Here is a 17,133-nt window from a genome sequence, read left to right as displayed (position 1 = left end):
AGACAGACTGTTACATGGCTGTATGTTATGTAGGTATTGCACAGTATTACATACTACACTGTAGTATTACAGTGTCCTTTGAGATAGAGTAGGATGACATTGTCAGGTCATGTTGAACGTGTAGCAAAGCTTAACAAGCATAATAAAAGTTAATTATGAGCATGCTTCCCAATCTTTAGAAAATCCAGTGTTAATATTGATGATAATAATGAATACAGAATTGCCTGTTACTGATAATAATGGACTGTCTATTCTGAGGCTGCTTTTTCAATGCCTGAAGTAAATAACAGGATTTTGTTATTTTAGGTTTGGGTATTATGGTTAGAAGTATGTGTGAGCCAGGAACCACGGTATTTCCTAAAAATGAAAATTGTACTCTTTTCTTGGACTTTTTATACCTAGAAGAACTGTTTATTTTGCTTGGAAATTGGGCATTCCCTCTTTCCAGAGGGAGAAATATTGTTTCAAAGCCAACTCAGGATATTCTATGATTCTATGATTCTATAAAGCTGAAAACCAAAGCTTAGTTAACATTAAAATATCATTTGTTGGTATCATTTAATATCATATGCTGGTATCATTGATTTAGGATTAATTTTTGCCTGTTGGAATATTGGAGAGCATGACTTGTAAGGCATAGTTTCATGAGGGAAAAAAAAAAATTCCATAAACCCATGGCAGAAAATAAACACACTCAAAAAGCTCTATAACATCTACATGTTTGTGCTCAGTAGTCAAGGATAATAGAATGAGTATCTGAGACCATGGGATATGCAAAGGAAGAAGGTATGGTATTTGAGAGTTCAAAATTAATTTGTGTGCCCTTTTAGGATTAACCTAGATGTTTCATTCTGTGTTATTAGTATGTGTGTTTAAAAAGTGATCTATCTTTTTTTATTTTTTTTTTTTCCTCCTGCATAATATTGTTTGCAATGAAAACCTTTTTAGTTTTCTGAGTGAAGTATTTGACATCGGCACTTTTCTTGAAATTTGGGATTATTTTTTTTTAAGAGAAAATAGATTCTTCTTGTGTCAAAAACGTAGTTTAGTTTATCACAAACAGTTTCTCAGACAAATTTTAAACAGGAGATCTGATGTGTTAACCTGAAGTGTTACACTATTTGCCTTCTATTCTCCATATAGATAGTACAGTCGGTAGTTGTTGCTGAAGGTGTTCCCCATTAAAAACACCATGTCATAAATAGGAGCGATTATATTTACTTTTTAAATTTCTGGAGAATATTTGATTTCAGGTTTCAAAACTTTGCAAGAAACTTGAATCTAATTCTGGAGTTCAAAAATGCCATCACCTGTTTTTTAGATGGTGTGTATCAATATATCAGACTGAGGCAGTGCAAAGCTCATTTGAGAGAGCTCATTTGGTTTGAGAGCTCAGTTGGTTTGACTAATCCTTGTGGAATTAATATGTGCTGAAGTTAAGAGTGGATCTCTGTGGCTACATGTGCTATCAGTGTATCAAAGATGGAATATATCATAGAAGGCACGTTCTTTCAATAGAACACCATATACATTATTTTTTCCACAGTCCTTGAGACAACAGAGTTAAATAACCTGGATGTGCTTCTGTACCTCATGTCAAAACAGCACTTCAGCTGGGGAATTTTGATAAAAATTGAGTACTTAATAAAGATACGCACCCTGCATTACCCAGAATTGGTGTAATTGAAGAGCTGAAGAAATACTTCTGGTAACATGCAAATGTTTATATTACAAGTTCTTAAGATTCGTAGAACCATTCTGAGATAGATTTTTTTGTTACCCATGATCAATTTGTGTAATGTCTTTTGAAATGCAATACTGAATGATTCATCATGATGGATAGTTGAGGATCATAATCTATGCTTGGCTGGTAGGAATAATTGGAGAGGCATTGACCAATGGTTATCTATCGCCTTTCATATATTTTTGCACTTTATTAGCTCAGTTCATTCTGTGTTTCACTAAAAAGGCTAGATCTTTTTTTTTTTTTTTTTTATTTTATACGTTACCTGCAATGGGTGTGTCAAAATTGGATGGCTAATCAAATAACTGAGCTGAATTCTGAATAGACCCCATTTTTACTGAAAACTTCAGTGTGTCTCAGCACTTAGTGTTGACCACAATCCTGTCTTCAAGGTGCACTTACTAAGCCAAATTTTAGGCACATCTCGTTTAATCCTTGCTTTTGCTTGCAGTCGACTCTGTATTTGTATTCCTTGCACTATTGTAAGATTCTCATGCTTTTCTTTCCTAATTTCCCACCCAAGAAAACTCTTTCATGTATACTGTGAAAATGTAATAGCAAAACAATTCAGACTTGGGCTGTTTATAATAGATTAAACAGAGGACACTTTAAACTCATTACCTTTTCAAAGAAGTAATTAAAAAGGTAGTTGTTTTGGTGTGAAAATAAAGCATTGCTTTTATATATGACCGTGTACTTGTCTGACCCTTCCTTCTTCATTTGTAGCTTTATTCTGTGTACTATGAGGGTAGCTGTTGAGGATAAGAGGAAGTCAGAGAAGAAATGAGAGAAAATACAAAAAGAAGACTGAGAAACCTGGAGGTGTAATACACTAAGGAATGCTGGTACCATGTATTACAAACTCTTGCTTGCAGTTCTGCTACATACACGGCAAGGGTGTGTGGATATCTGCAGACAGGTAACGATAAAAATACGATGAGGATTCTGCCTGCATATTATGAGTGGAGCTCCATATACACACAGTTCTGACAAGGTGGGGACAGCTATAAAATTGTAGCATGCAACAAGGGCACTGCAAAATTTAAAGAATTTACTTGAAGCTGGTATTAAAGCCTGTGTCCCAGTGAAAGCTGTGAGAGCTTTTTGAAATGTATTGCCTATCAACTGAAAAGGGGAGAGTAATTTATACTTTTTTTTCCTTTTCCCCTCAACAAAGAGGGGTATGCATCAGTAGCAATTCTGGCTGGGGTACGAATCCTAGATGTAATGCACCACAATAGTCTGTTGTGATCTATGATTTTCTTTTAAAATTCAACCCATTTGTTAGACTTGTGGCTAGAAGATAGACCAGTTTGAATTTCCTCCATGGGCACAGACGAAATGTCAAAACAAACCCTTTTTAGTTATCTAATTGGTTGTGGACTGCTGACGTGGATGACTTCTCTCACAGAATGCATGCCGCTGTTTTAGGTGTTCAAGGCAGCTGCAGAAGCTCCAAGCTAGTGCTGTCACTTTCTTTTGCTGAAAAGTAAAGTTTTCGATAGAATAAATGTTTTCATTTTTCTCTTTAAATCAGTGAAAAAAAACACCTTTGAATTTCAGAAGATCAGAATTTGTGTCAGAATGGAGGCATTTTAATGTCTCATTTTTATAAACTATTTTTTACATATCTCAAAGGCTCCCTTGCTAAACAGTGGCAAGTCCAAGCTGAAATATCAGTCTGAAACAGTGAATGGCAAGGAGAGAAGCCTCTCTAGAATGCTGTGTACTTTTCTTATCGACATTCAGTATGGGATTTTATTCAATGGGTAGTGCAGAAAGCAACTGTGAACAAAAAGATATTGTCTTTCCCAAGACTGCATAAAAAAAAAAAAAAAAAAAAAAGATATATTTAATGAAATAACATCCCAATCTTGTGTTTAGAAAAGAATGTGAAATTGCTCCAACTATTGCAGGAAGTTGTTTAGTAGCACTTGTCAGGTATGTATGTTTAATATATTTGGTCTGACTTAAAGTCTGGTATTTTTGAAATACACTTGACTGACTTAAGAGTGTTATGGAAGGAGCTGACTGTACAAACAACTGTAACCTCTCATAACAGTGGAATACCAGTTTACCCACAATGTGGTAATTAACACGTTTTATAGAAGACACTCTGACAAGAAAATATTTTATTCTGGAAGTGATGAGTAATAAAAGATTTGGCACATCTTTTTAAGGAGGGGTGGGAGGAATTTGCTAGTGGCATAGGGTTTTTGTTTTTCTTTTAATGGAAAGGTGACTGAGAGGACTTGGTAAAATATTTCATGTCCAGAGAAGACTAGAATGGAATGTTTTTGTCTCTTAATACAGGAGAGGAAGGACTTTATGCATGTGTGGATTGAGAGCAGGAACAGAGAGTATTCTAGTGTTACCTGGTTCAGAGCTGAAGTAGTTTCTTCTGAGGCCTCTGGTACTGGCTGTTGGTACCTGGGATGTGCTACTGGACTAGATGGAAAGTAAGAACAATCCAAAATGGCAGTTACTAGTAGATTCAGTGCACCTATGCTGTAAATTCAATGGCTTGCTTATTCAGTAATCCAAACAAGTGTTTCATTGGTATGTTTTTAGTTTTTCCATTCCATTTAGACGAGCAGTTGTAGAAATCCTGTGGAGTCTTCACACAGCTGTTTCTCTAATCCTTCAAAAGGTAAATTCGTAAACAAATCTCAAAATCATGTTTTTGCTTAACTCTCTCATGTTTATTCTCCCAGTTTAATATTGTTTTGGTAAACAGGACCAAAACAATATGTGCAGTCTGCTTTGTAATATTTTCCAGTCTCTGAAACAATTATACCTTTGTTGAAGAAAAGGGAAATTAAGTCCAATACTGCTAAGTGCATTTTTCTGTAAGAACCTGATTTAATTATTGACGCTCAAGTCTAATGCCTTGGGCTGATCGGATCAACTTCTGAGTCATGTGTCCTGAATTTTATGCTGCTAAAATGTGGCCAAGCATTTGAGCCTCCAAAAATAACCCATACCAATTATATTTTTTTTTGTTTCATAGCCCAGTCTCTTGTGGTTAAGATCATGTGAAAGTTTAAATCATGGAGGGGGAAAGAGGTCAATATGAGAGTACGGTAAACAACCAGCTAAAGGCATGGCAAATTAAATTCAGAATAATATCACTCTTTCCTGAAATTCTTTCAAATTTTATCTTTATTCGACCTTTTATAGAGTATTCCATGTTAGACTAATCCTGCAGTGTACTGCTAGCTTCAGATTACACACGAATGACATTGTGGGTGTTTTTGCAGAGCACGCTCTTAGGTCTTGAGAAACCTGTTCTGTTTTCTCACTGATTGATTTAGAAAAGGAAAATACTTCGGCATTTCTTGTTATTTCACGTGAAAGTGATGTGGTGGAGCGATTTCCTTCCTTCTGAAGCAGGAGGGTGAACACTGGAATTGTAACACTCCTGCTTGTTCTGGAACTCAAACTTCATGGCTAAGAATCACTTGCACCTTGCAGTTCCAGTGCTTGCTGCCCTGTCTGCATTGCATTGATATGCACAAAACACTCAGTTCCTAGAGGTCTCTGCCAATCATTCTGAATTATACTAAAAAGAAAAAAAAAAAAAAGCTCATATTTTAGGCTGATCATCTCAAATTATTTCTCAACATCAGGAAATAATTTCCCTAGAGGGGTACAGGCACATTTTTCTACACAAAAGTGTTGCTTTTTTGTTCCTTAGCTTGCTTGAGCATTCTTTACGCTTTGACCGAGGAGCAGACATTCTCTTTGGATAGGGTAATCAGCAGCAGAAACAATGCAAGCCACGTTTTTCACAAGCCAGAAAAATAACGTTCTTTGTTTTGGTCAGGCACAATGATTGAATAGACATTGTCCAAAATCTACACGAACTATTTCTTTATAACAGGGAATTCATGAGGAGAGGTTTGGAAGGAGAGCTAATAAAATTCTTTGTCTCTTGATAGAAAAAAGTGACATTTTCCAGCGTATCCAACAAGGGCTTATTTCTACAGATTGCCTCAATGTGAAGTGTTTCAAAGAAAAGTCTGGCTTGTCACAAACTGAATAAAGTTTTCAGTATCATATTAATTAAGATTTGCGTAGAAGTGAAGTGTGTGGATCAAATGATATTGGAGAAGAAAAGTTGATTCTTAAAGCTCTCTGGCCTTCATAAAGAAATGAATAGTCATGAATTTTTTTTCAAGGGTTGATCAGCATTGTGATGCCAAAAAACAAGCAAACCACCAAAAACAGAGTAATGGAGTAATGGTTAAATGATTACTTTTTTTTTTTTTTTTTTTTTTTTTTTTGTATAAAAGACTGGAAAGGCCCAGAATCAGTACATAAACCTTTGGAAAGGAGCTCAGCACAAGCAGAACACACAAACAATAGTTTTGGTGGCTGGGATATGAAACAAGAATTTATGATATAGATACTTACGTGCAAGTCTGCTCTGGAAGAGAGCATTAAACTGGCAACCTGATCAAACAGATCCTAAGCAAAAGGGCTGTGCTGAAGGAGAATAATGCACGAGTAGCAAATTAAAAATTCCTGTAGGAAACACAGAAGTGAAATCAAGTAGAAAATAAAAACACCCTGCTGAAGAGCACTCAGTTCTCTGTGTGGAAATACTGAATATGTCAGTCTTTTGGCTTATAACATTGCAGGCAAGAACTGCAAGGAGGATGAATACTGAGAATGAGCCAGTTCCAATAAAAGGATCCTCTGTGGAGCTGAAAGAAATTTGGTATAGGGGACAAAAGACAGTTGTCTTATACAAGACCTGTGCAGTACATTTAATATTAAATCAGTAGGTGAGGTGACTGCTTTGTAGAAGCAGTCTTCCCTTGTGGAAGGGAGAGCCCTAAACTTGGGCTGAAGGAAAGAAAGAAGTTGGCTACTTGAATCTGATGAAGCTACATAGCCAAAGAGCTGTGTGATTGACATCTTTGCCATCAAAGGAGCCTAGCAGAACTAAGACGAATGAGATGGACCACACATTAAGTTAGAACAGCTAGGAGAGTATTCAACAGCAACTGCCAGCCAGCCAGACAGCTGGAGTGACAGTGGACAGCGCTGCCTGAAAGATTTTCAGTCTTACTGAGACTGAAATTGCTTTAGCATTCTTACTGAAACAGAGCAGAGAAATAAACTATCAAGGTGATGTACTCTTAGAGTCAAAGCATATCCTTTTGTATATTCTGATCCTGCGCACTGATAGGAATTCTTGTCAGGGTGAATTCACCAAACTTTAACTTTAGGAACCCTGTTACAGTTTGGATAACTTGTGATTCATCAGAAGGGCAGGGGGACAGGCCTGGAGGAAGTTGAAGTCAAATATCGCCACCTAAAAATATATCTGAAGTGATGAAGTTTCTTCCTCTGATGAATATTTGGAGTAAATTCCACAAAAGGCCATGCTCTTTTTGAACTGTGTGATGCCGACCTTGCGTGGGCTGGGGATAAAACAGAGGAAGGGGTTCTGAAAAGATGCTGTAAATAACTTATTGACCACATCCTGGGAACTGGCATTTGATGATATTTGTAAGCCCACAGCCATTTCAGCTGATGCCAATAGTTCATGGAGCAGTATTCCAGTTACAGTGAGACGAATCCCTTTGCACATTGTTTCAGGCAGCTTTCAGACACCAAAAATAAATACACACAAATAAGGAGAGTGCCTGCCGAGATGTTGGGCCATGGGAGATTCAGGGGATGCTTCCACGTCTCAATAATTTCAACATTGTGACAAGTAAATCACAAGCCACTTGCTGCATTGATGGAATAGCAATAGTTAGACAAAATACTCCTTACTAATGGGGTTAAAACCCATCTCAGAAAATGATGATACCAGGAAAGTCTCCAAGTATCACTGACCATCTATTAAGGAGGCTGTAGATGACCAAGATTTTTCACGTGATAAGGGAGCCTGTGCAAATGCAACTGAATGTTGTCTTTTTACCTTGCTGTAAAAATCTGATGTGTGTAAATAATCACTGATATTTACAGACAAATAAAATTATTCACATTTTTATGAGCTGGTCTAGGTACTTACCAGGAACCTGTGTTCTGCCTGGCGTTTGTGCAAAAGCATGGAGCTCTTTGTTTGTCTGCAGTTCCACCATCCTCAGAGGTCAGCAGCTTCTGAGAAACACTTGGGGCACTGCCACAAAGCTGCTACTCACAGAGTTTGACATGTCCATTGCCTAAGTAATGAGGCTGCAGAAAGGTAAAGCGACTGCCATTTACAGCGTACCGTACCATTTCCTTCTCTGGCATTGGCTGACTGCATTTTCTAGTTTTGTGGAAATTCTGCTTCTCCGTAACAGTGCTGCTCAAGAGGGTCTCAGAAAAGCAATTGCTTGGGGCTTAGCATTCAAATCTGGAGTATTGCTTCAAGCCCTTACCACTTTGCCTGAGCACTGGTAGCCAAGGACTTTGCTGCATCAGAAAGACTTGTTTTCATTTTCTAAGCTAGTAAAAGTTGGCCACCTTACTTCGAGGAATAGACCAGATTGTTAATTAGGAGAAGTCGCCACAAATTTGGAGGTAAGTTTTCATCCTAAATTAATCTGTATTAACGTGTAAACCTGAGATGTGGTAGTCTTCTATTTGTGCATTTGTCTGAATTTGACCATGCACTTAATCTGATGGGTCCTGGTGAAATCACTGTGAAGTGAAATATTAATGTTACCATTTATCCCTCTCGGGTGCAGCTGTAGCAAGTGCTCTTAACAGCCATGCAACCATACAGGCTTTTAATCTTAAACATTTATGATGCTTTCCTCTTTTGAATCTTTCTCCACTTAAGAGACCTTCATCTTCTGACAAAAGCATTAGTAATAGCGGAGTACCTGATCCACACAATGCTATGACTTGAAGAGTTTTTAATGACTGATCATTTCTCAAGGTGTAATTGCTTTGTCGTGTAACTGAACAGCATCTGTCAGTGGCAGCAGAAGACAAGGAGCTTTGATATTGATTGCTGGTTAACGTGTGTTGCTGGGACCTCTCTTGGGTACAAGCCTGAGAAAAGAAATGTCCATTTCATACGCTCGCACAGTGGCAATGTGTTTGGGACAGGTGTAAAATTACATAACCTGAAAATCATATCCAGAGACTTAATCAAAAGTTCCTTTTATTTTACTTTTAATATTGCTAATATTTTGTGAAATATGTATTAATATTTATGTTATTTCTGAGTATCAGGGTTGCGGTACATTACACAGGTCTAAAAAATACTTCAGTGGCTGATGGAGACCATACAGTTAAGATATTCTCTTACCCAAGGCCCTGCTCTCTTTTGATTTCTGTGGGAGGAAAAAGGAAATGTGCTTATTTAGAGCTGTGTGGATGTTTTAGATGAGAAACTGCCCCTTCTGTAAAGTATGTGTAATCCAATGGGATTTTAATGCAGTCTATGGGGAGTTTGATATTGACTTTGGTTAGCTCAGGATCAGTTTCTCCTCAGTGTCTGGAAGCAAAGTGCTGTCACCCTGGGTATTTAATCCTGGAACGTGAAGATGAGCCTGTGATCCAAGAACATTTGAGGAGAGTACCCGCCCTGCCCTTGGTCCGCATGTTTTGCAGCACTGAGCAGCTAGGAGCACTGAGAATTTATGCAGGAATCAGCCTCTCTGACTTCTATGCCAACATCCATAAGGTAGGTCCTTCTATAAGTCTGTCTAGAGATACGTAGATGGTATTACAATTTTACTGCTTGGCACAGGTATTTTAGGTATTTAAGCTTCTTCATGTGATGCATTCTGCCTTGCCCATCAGCCCAGTTATAAATAAGGCAGCCAAACGCAAGGGCACAAATGGAGAGGTTTCTTTAGCGTTGGGAAACACATGCAAACTCTCAGAATAGAATTCCCATGCCCCTCTCTCCTTACTAGAGTCTTGTTTCTGGCACCTACGGCTAATTTTCAATACACTGCACAAGGGGTACATCAAACCTTTTCATACAGGCGTTACTGAGAAGGATTTGGGTGGGTACTTCATTTTATAATTTTGTCCTAATGCCCAATTGACCTTAACTGCAGTAGGATTTTAATATCATGGAGAGTGGCCCTAAAGCTCTTTAGTTTTTAATAAAGATGCTATAACAAATTGGGGTAGGTATTTAAAACGGTGATTTTGCATTAACTACTCTATTCATTATAATTGTGTTTTCAGTTTGGTAACTTGTGAAATGATTTCAGAGAGTGAACCTTTTTTTGGTGTCATGTATAAGGCAATGAGTCTCAGAAACACTCCCTTATTACTTTCTGCAAGCCATTGTGTTGCTACTGATGTGGCATGCTCGCTCTAGTAAAATCACAGAGGGCTTCTCTGGGTTTATCTCTTAGCACTAACAGGAATTTTATTATAATAAAACAACTTTGCACTTTGAGAAATAGAAGTTTCTGCAATAGTGTGATGGTTTTCAGTAGAAATGAAGTATAAGCAGTTACCTCTCTCCTGTGAGGAGGAGTATTTTTTCGTACTTTTCTATATAGAAATAGACTTTCATTTGTGCTAAGAGTAACAAATACGTGATATTTAGAAGTTTTCAGTACTTTGCAACAAAACTTGGGAAGATGGTTATTTCTTTATTTCTGATTCAAAAAATCATACCTACCCAAATTATTTTTTTTCTTCTGTTTGATGGCCTAATTTGTTCTGTTTGTGATCTTAGCAGTAATAAACAATTACTTTACAATTTCAAATACTACCTTACATACCACGATCTCAGGGTATTTTTGTTGTTTATAACAACTCTTAAATTACAAATATCCTTCCTTCAAGCAAAAGAGAAGCACAGATCCTTTTTACTACAAAAGGGGATGAGTGAAGCGCAGAGATCATACTCAGTATGCCGAGAGCACTCAGGAAAGCAGTGGCAGGGATGTTGATGGGATGAAGGCATCTTGCAATACCCTGCACACGTGGTTACAGCAGGCACACAGTTTGTCTGTACATGCACAGACATTTTAATTTGCAGTCTAACTGTGCCTGATTGTACCATTGCTTTTTGTGGCTTGCTAGCTGACAGCCTAGCATAAGTCAAAGGCTACCCCAGCCAATACGTGCTGGCAGCTCTGAAGGAGGTAGCTGTATCTTTCAGCAGCCTGTTTGCTCACTCCTCAGCTAGGCAGACATTGCTCGTTGCCATGCTGCTGAGTAGAGGTTTTGTAAGAATGTATGTGATTATTAGTGAACACTTTGCTTGCAGTCCTGTTTGCTGGTTCTGCAATCACTGGTACGCCAGGCTGTTGCAAAATTATTTTCCCCGGTCCTTAATGCTTAACCCAGTGTTTAGTGGTCTCAGTCCCTAAGACCAACCCTCGCCTAGGTTGTGCCATTTTTCTTCAAAAATGATTTTATTTTATGCTCTCTCTGACTCCTACAGGTACTTTTGGGGGATTTCTGAGGAGCAGCGGAGTTTTGCAGGACACAGGAGGCTAAGCAATCGATGCTAAAATATTTTTCCCCCTTTTCTGAAATAACCCTTTACTCAAGTCTGAGCTAGAGCCTCTGTGTTCACACTCCCACAAGCAAGACAGGATCTACCTCTGGGGAATGGACAACCACTATCTGAAACTTTAATATAATGTGGGCTATTGCTTGCGCTTAGTGCCCCTGCCTTTTTTTTCCCCACTGCTCTTCTCTCCGTGTCTCTGTCTAGGTGGAGAATTGACAGCTGTGGCCTCGAGCAGGGTGTGTTTGGTAGCTGCAGGATTTGGATGCCAAGTTCTGGGATATCATTCGCTCGGTGGCATTTGGGTCAGCAATAGGCTCTGGCGCTGTGCTCCCCGCAGCTGCGAGGCTCGCTCTGAGGTGGTGTCGGGTCAGGCTGCCTCCTCCACAGCACAGCCCCGTGCAGATCGCTTGCCTCTTTCTCTACCAACTTCTTCCTCATATGGTATAAGAAATCCACATGCGGGGCTCTTATGGCCACTGTGAGTAGGGTCTGACATAAATATATTAATTTTTTTTTTTTGTTGCTTTAAATCTTCAGAGTGCCTTTTAAATTTTGCCACGCAGTAAATGCCATTGTATCAAGAGCTAACATTCAGCAGGCTCTGGGCAAATTCCTTGGGAGATTCTGCCGCTCAAATATTTATTAATTAGGACATATTTGCTTCTGGAGATCTCCCGAGATGTTCCATGAACAGCAGGGAAATGAACGTTCCCAGCAGTTAGCAGTGTGTTTGATTACACCTGCTCTTGGACACCCACCAATGACTATCCCCTCTGGCACCACCTGAATGGCCAAACACAGGAAAATGTTAAATTTTTATAAAGGGAACCTCATTTGCAGCGTGCTCAGGAAGTTACCTCTTTCAGGCCAGCCATGCTTGAGGCAGAGAGCTTCCAAGTCTGGCAGCAACAGGGAGCATCCCGCAGTCTGCTCACAGGAGCTCAGTGCCAGGCACTGAGTGCATCTCTGGTAATTCCAGTCTCTTGAGTTCATCTCAGGTGCTTTTGTTGTGGAAGGCTGGGCATAGCACTGCCTGTTTCTGCTTCTGTTTATTATCCGTCTTGTTGGATCCTGCCTTTGTGTCAGCGGTGTGCAGATGCAAGCTTATACAGCTGTACGTTTATTCAGGCACACCAAACAGAAGTGAAGGTGAAGTTGAGCTAATCTAACAAAGAAAGTGGATCAGATTGGTAAATTGCAGTGATTTTATTCCACATAGCCAGTGGGGCAGCTATAAAACAAATGCATAAACTGTTCCCTGCTGTATTTGCTAAAAAACAGCAAGATCACAAGAGGAATGAACCAGCTGAAAAAGTCTGTAATGTGGATAGGAAAATTGACTGAAATAGTCTTTTTAATTATTCATCTTGACAGCCAAGAACTCGTGGGATAAAAAGAGGAGGCAAAAGTAGCAATATTTCTGATAGATAGGCTTCAGAATAAGAACCTACAGGCTGATATTTATAATCCTGGTCTCTTACTGCTATCACTGGAAACCTTAAGTGCTCAGCAGCTCTGTAAATCAGCGCCAGATTTCAGTGAGTGCCTTTGTTTTGAGAGTTCTGCTGGAGTGCCTGCTCTAATGCATGCATGAAAAATCATTTTGCTGTGGGTGAACTCTCTCTGGGATGGAAAGTAGCTGTGAAGCAGAAAACATGGGGAGGATACATTTTTTTTGGCCCTGATAGTGAAGTAATGCCATACCTGTTACTAAGATCTAAGATCTTTTAAGTGTTCTTACAAAAAGCTGCATAGACCTTATTCATGTTAACTAATGACTTGCTTTATCTTCAGTTTTATCTCCACTTCAGAGAGCCAAATGACTCTTTCAACATGCTATTTTAACCACTCCTTTGTGTCTGCTAACATAGAGGCCTAATGTAGTCATCTAACATTGATAAATGTCATAAGTCAGTAATGTGCTATGTGGCTTCCCCAGAATGTTTCGCTGTTGTTCTTTCTGTCTGGATGCGAGAGAGAGCATATTTAACTTTCTTTCTGGATCCTTCTGTGGATGCCAGTGTGGTCTATCTGGTGAAATGAATATTCACAGCACAGCAACTGGTGAAAGGTGCCTGTCAAAACATTAAATGTAAAAGGGCTTTAAAAAGATAGTATTGGTTATAGTAAACAGTACAGTTTCAGCGAGCCTTTTTTTTTTTGTCTTTTCCTTAAGATCAGATTGTAGCTGGAAAATGTGTAACCCTAGCAGAAAAGATGTGGAATTCTAACTGCCAAAAAATCCAGTGGGTATTTGTTGTAATTTCTGCTGTGAAATAAATTGAGACAACTGGAAAGAGATTACCTACAATAGCACTTGGTTTTCGTAATGCTTTCATGGTTAAAACCCTGCTCTTCTATTAATTTTGCTAATAAATTAAATTAAAACGTTCTGCCAGCCAAATATCATCTCCAAATTGTTGAAGAGAACAATGAGTGACATGCCTGAGGCCAAAAAAAGAATGGTCGTCATACCTCGGGAGGAGATTTCAGGCATTCCTGGCTTTTAGAGATCACTAGAATATGCTGCTCTCTCCCACTGGGCCTCCCTCCCGCCCTGCTTGACAGGCACTTCAACGTTTCTTAATGTCCCTTTTGTCAGAATTATGCACCATGTAGGCTCAACCTGCTGAAATGCTGTTAACAGTACTGGATGGGGCACTACCATGTCAGAGGAAGGAGGGTGGTCAGGGCGGGCAATCCCCAAACTGACACCGAGGTCAGGCTTAGGTTAGTGCAAGGCATGGCTGACAAAAATTTGGGACGTTATTTTTATTTGTTTCTGGGCCTGTATGTTTTTTTCTTTCCTGAAGGCAATCAGAAATGTCATTAAAAGTAGCCTGTGTCCATAAGCTCCTGGGGTGGGGGCGATGCCCCTGCTGAAGTCTGTGTCCACGGGCACTGTGACCAGGGCTGGCGGATTCCCTGGGGCCATTGGGACAGATCTGGGGTCTGGTTTTGTGGGGATCCGAGTGTCCCTCTCTGCTCTGCCCTCTTGGTGTAAGGAATAGCCCCTACACATTTCCTATGCGATTTCAGTGAACTCTCGCATAGAATCGTTAACCTGTATTGGCGGTAATTGGTATTGTGATGGCTATAAAATATAATTTTAACCAGATCAGATTATGCCTGAGGCCAGGATCAAACTTCTAGAGGCTGACAGGAAAAGAAGCTCAAGTGCTGACAAGCTAGCATAACGTCTAGTAAGCAAGAATAAAAGCCAATATATGATTCAAACAATGTGCTAATTAAGACAATATAGATACTGAAAGCCCTGGAAAACTGAGGGAGGGCTCCGTTTCCTTCACAGCTTTGGAACAGCCAGAACATACCGTCCTTGAACTCGGGAACAGCAGCTTTTTGCCAAGGTAGGGGACAAGACCCTCTCCAGTAGGATCACTAGCTGGTCTTTACCAGCTTCGTTAAAGCAAACCCACCAAAGCTGGATGAAACAGTGGAAAGTCCAAAAGAAAGGAAGAAAAGAGTATTTGCTTATTGTTAGTTCATCAGTCACCAAGTCAGCAGGCCAAATTAAACCAAGTCACTTCTTTGCATTTGATGTACTGGGACAGATGATTATAAGATCATTTGGGCTGGTTGCGTGTTGAGTCTCTCACAAGAGACACTACCCTGCTATTTCAGTCTAATTTATTGTATGAATGCTAAGCTGAAATAAACTACTGTACTTAATGCCTGGAGGTGGGCACGATAGCTTGCTTTATTATAACGTATTTGAAACGACTTCTTCATTGATGAATGACTTCAGGTGTGAAGGAATCATTGCGTGTGGCCTGCTGAACCACTTGGTGAGAAATGGTATGTTTGAAAAGTTTAGCTGTGGTACAGCTGGATGGATTTCATACTTTGGAGAGAAGTTTCTGGTTCGATCTAAGGGGAGGTGGTCAGTTCTATCTACTTTCAAGTAAATTATTCACATCTTCAGGCCTGGATCATATCACACAGTGGGTCTGGGGGTTAGGCTTGGTCAGAGGCCCATTTGGCTCATGAAGGTTAAAAAAAACAACTTTCCCTCTTAAGAGTTTTTTTCTGCCTTTTTTTAAACCATTCCTTTATTTCTAGGATGGTGAAGTCTATGATTTTATAAACCACTCTTCATCTGACTGCAGAGAAGGGATCTCTTCCAGAAAAGATCACTATGGTATTGAAGTGTCAGACAGTTCTCTCTTCACTGTTATTTAGAGAAAATAAAAGAGCAGTTCTGGGACATGCTTTTGACCGTGTTTTGAGTAAAGGCAAAAAGAAGAAATGGATGGCGGGGGGAGGGAAGGCTCTAGGAGATGTTTGGAAAGGACAAGACATGTAAACGAGAAACTAAGAATGTGAGAGCTTCTGGAGTAACACAGAAATTGCTTCTGGGTTTTAATATGAAAGGGAGATCTTGTTGAATTTGTCTCTTTCAGTGCATTTGCCTGGAAGAGGTCAGAGCTGTGCCGGGACTAGCAAACACTCTGCTGGTGGTTACTCACAAAGAAGTGAGACATTCCTTCTGAGCTGTCCAGGTTGCATGCTCCCAGCTTGAACACTGAAGAAAATCGTGTTGGGAGGAGCCAATTTAGCAAACTAGACTCAAGTGGCATGTCCATGGTTCCTGGGCAGGATCCTGTAATCCTAGATGGGATGGCACTGCTGCACTTTCCCGTTGGTTGCCCTTTTGTATTCCAGGGAACTATTTGGAGAAGCAAATATTGTTTGGCATGAGTCTGGCCCTGCATAATTTACATTACTATTATTGGATTTTATAGCACGCAGAATAGAGACTCAGTTCTGAGCAGAGTATATGAAAACGTGGCTTCCATTTGTCAGTCCGGGTTTAATTAGTTGCATTAGCTGCAGCAGTGAAGATCGAGCAAACAGAAAGCGGCTACACACAGACCCAAACCATCAAGAAACAGTTGCTTTTAGTGGAGGGTGGCCCAGTTTATAATCAGGTTTCGTGCTTCTTATTTTCTGTCAGATCAAGTCTGGACTCTTATTGATTCAGACCAGTATGGGGAGGGGGAATTCTCAGGGAGGGAGTTTGCACAGCTGCAGGTTACTCTCTGTACTGTCTGATGCTGCTGTTCCCAGCTGTCATATTAGCATTTATCCTAGTGCAATACTGTGGAAATAATTAATAATAATAATAATAATAGAAGCAAGAGAACCAAAATGCATTACAGTAGTTAGTGCAACAAAGCCCAGTGGAGTCAACTACTTAAACACCTGCTTAAATCTCAGCACATTCAAAATTGGGCAAATTACTTGCATTAGTGCCTGCTTTGGGAAACTGATGCTCCTGGAATTTCTCTAGTGCATATACATTAGCAAAACAGGTGTAAAAAAGCATTACACCACAGCAGTAGCCTCCTACAACACTGATGTCCCCATACAGATGACTGGGCTGTGGGTGGAAATTGCAGGCTCATAACAAGTCGCCTTGGTCTCTGTCAGCAGGTATTTTCCTGGAACTGCAGAAAGGCCAAATTCAGACCTGAGAGAGGTGGCTGCAACTTCTTTGATATCAGAATCACAGACATGTACCCTAGATCTGAATTTGACCTTAAGACAATTTGTATTTCCCATTACTGGAGAAACTGGAAGGATTATTTTGTTTTCCTTTTTGCATAGAATGTTTTAAAGACAACACTTGTTTCTGATGGTAAAAACACAAGATGATATTAAAATCAGTGCAATCAGATGATATTAAAATCAGTCACGATTGAACAGGCAAAGTATAAATTAGGCTGCAGTCCATGAGAAATAAAACTTAGCTGTCACGCTGTAGGTACTTCTCAAGCATGAGGGGCTGCCTTTCTAAATAGACTGTATTTATTATGGGTGGCTGGGTATCAGCATTCTGGCTCGGTTCCCTGTAGTAAGGAACTGACCACATTACTATTTGCAAACACAGGGTTCACTCAAGTGGTACTAAAAAGAGAAGAGGTGG

General features: G+C 39.6%; 1 protein-coding gene across 1 annotated transcript in view; it reads left to right on the top strand.

Annotated features, from left to right (window-relative positions):
• The first annotated feature begins 9,267 nt into the window (after positions 1–9,267).
• Positions 9,268–17,133, top strand: part of EGF (epidermal growth factor) — a 68,740-nt gene continuing 60,874 nt past the window's right edge. The window contains exon 1 of the mRNA XM_021272681.4: positions 9,268–9,383. The gene's annotated coding sequence lies outside the window, so the exon portion shown is untranslated. The remainder of the gene's footprint in view (positions 9,384–17,133) is intronic.

The sequence above is a fragment of the Anas platyrhynchos genome, chromosome 4, assembly GCF_047663525.1.
Source record: "Anas platyrhynchos isolate ZD024472 breed Pekin duck chromosome 4, IASCAAS_PekinDuck_T2T, whole genome shotgun sequence".
In the NCBI taxonomy this organism is placed as follows: domain Eukaryota; kingdom Metazoa; phylum Chordata; class Aves; order Anseriformes; family Anatidae; genus Anas; species Anas platyrhynchos.
The sequence above is the reverse complement of the archived record's forward strand: the minus strand, read 5'-3'. Positions and strand labels throughout refer to the sequence as shown.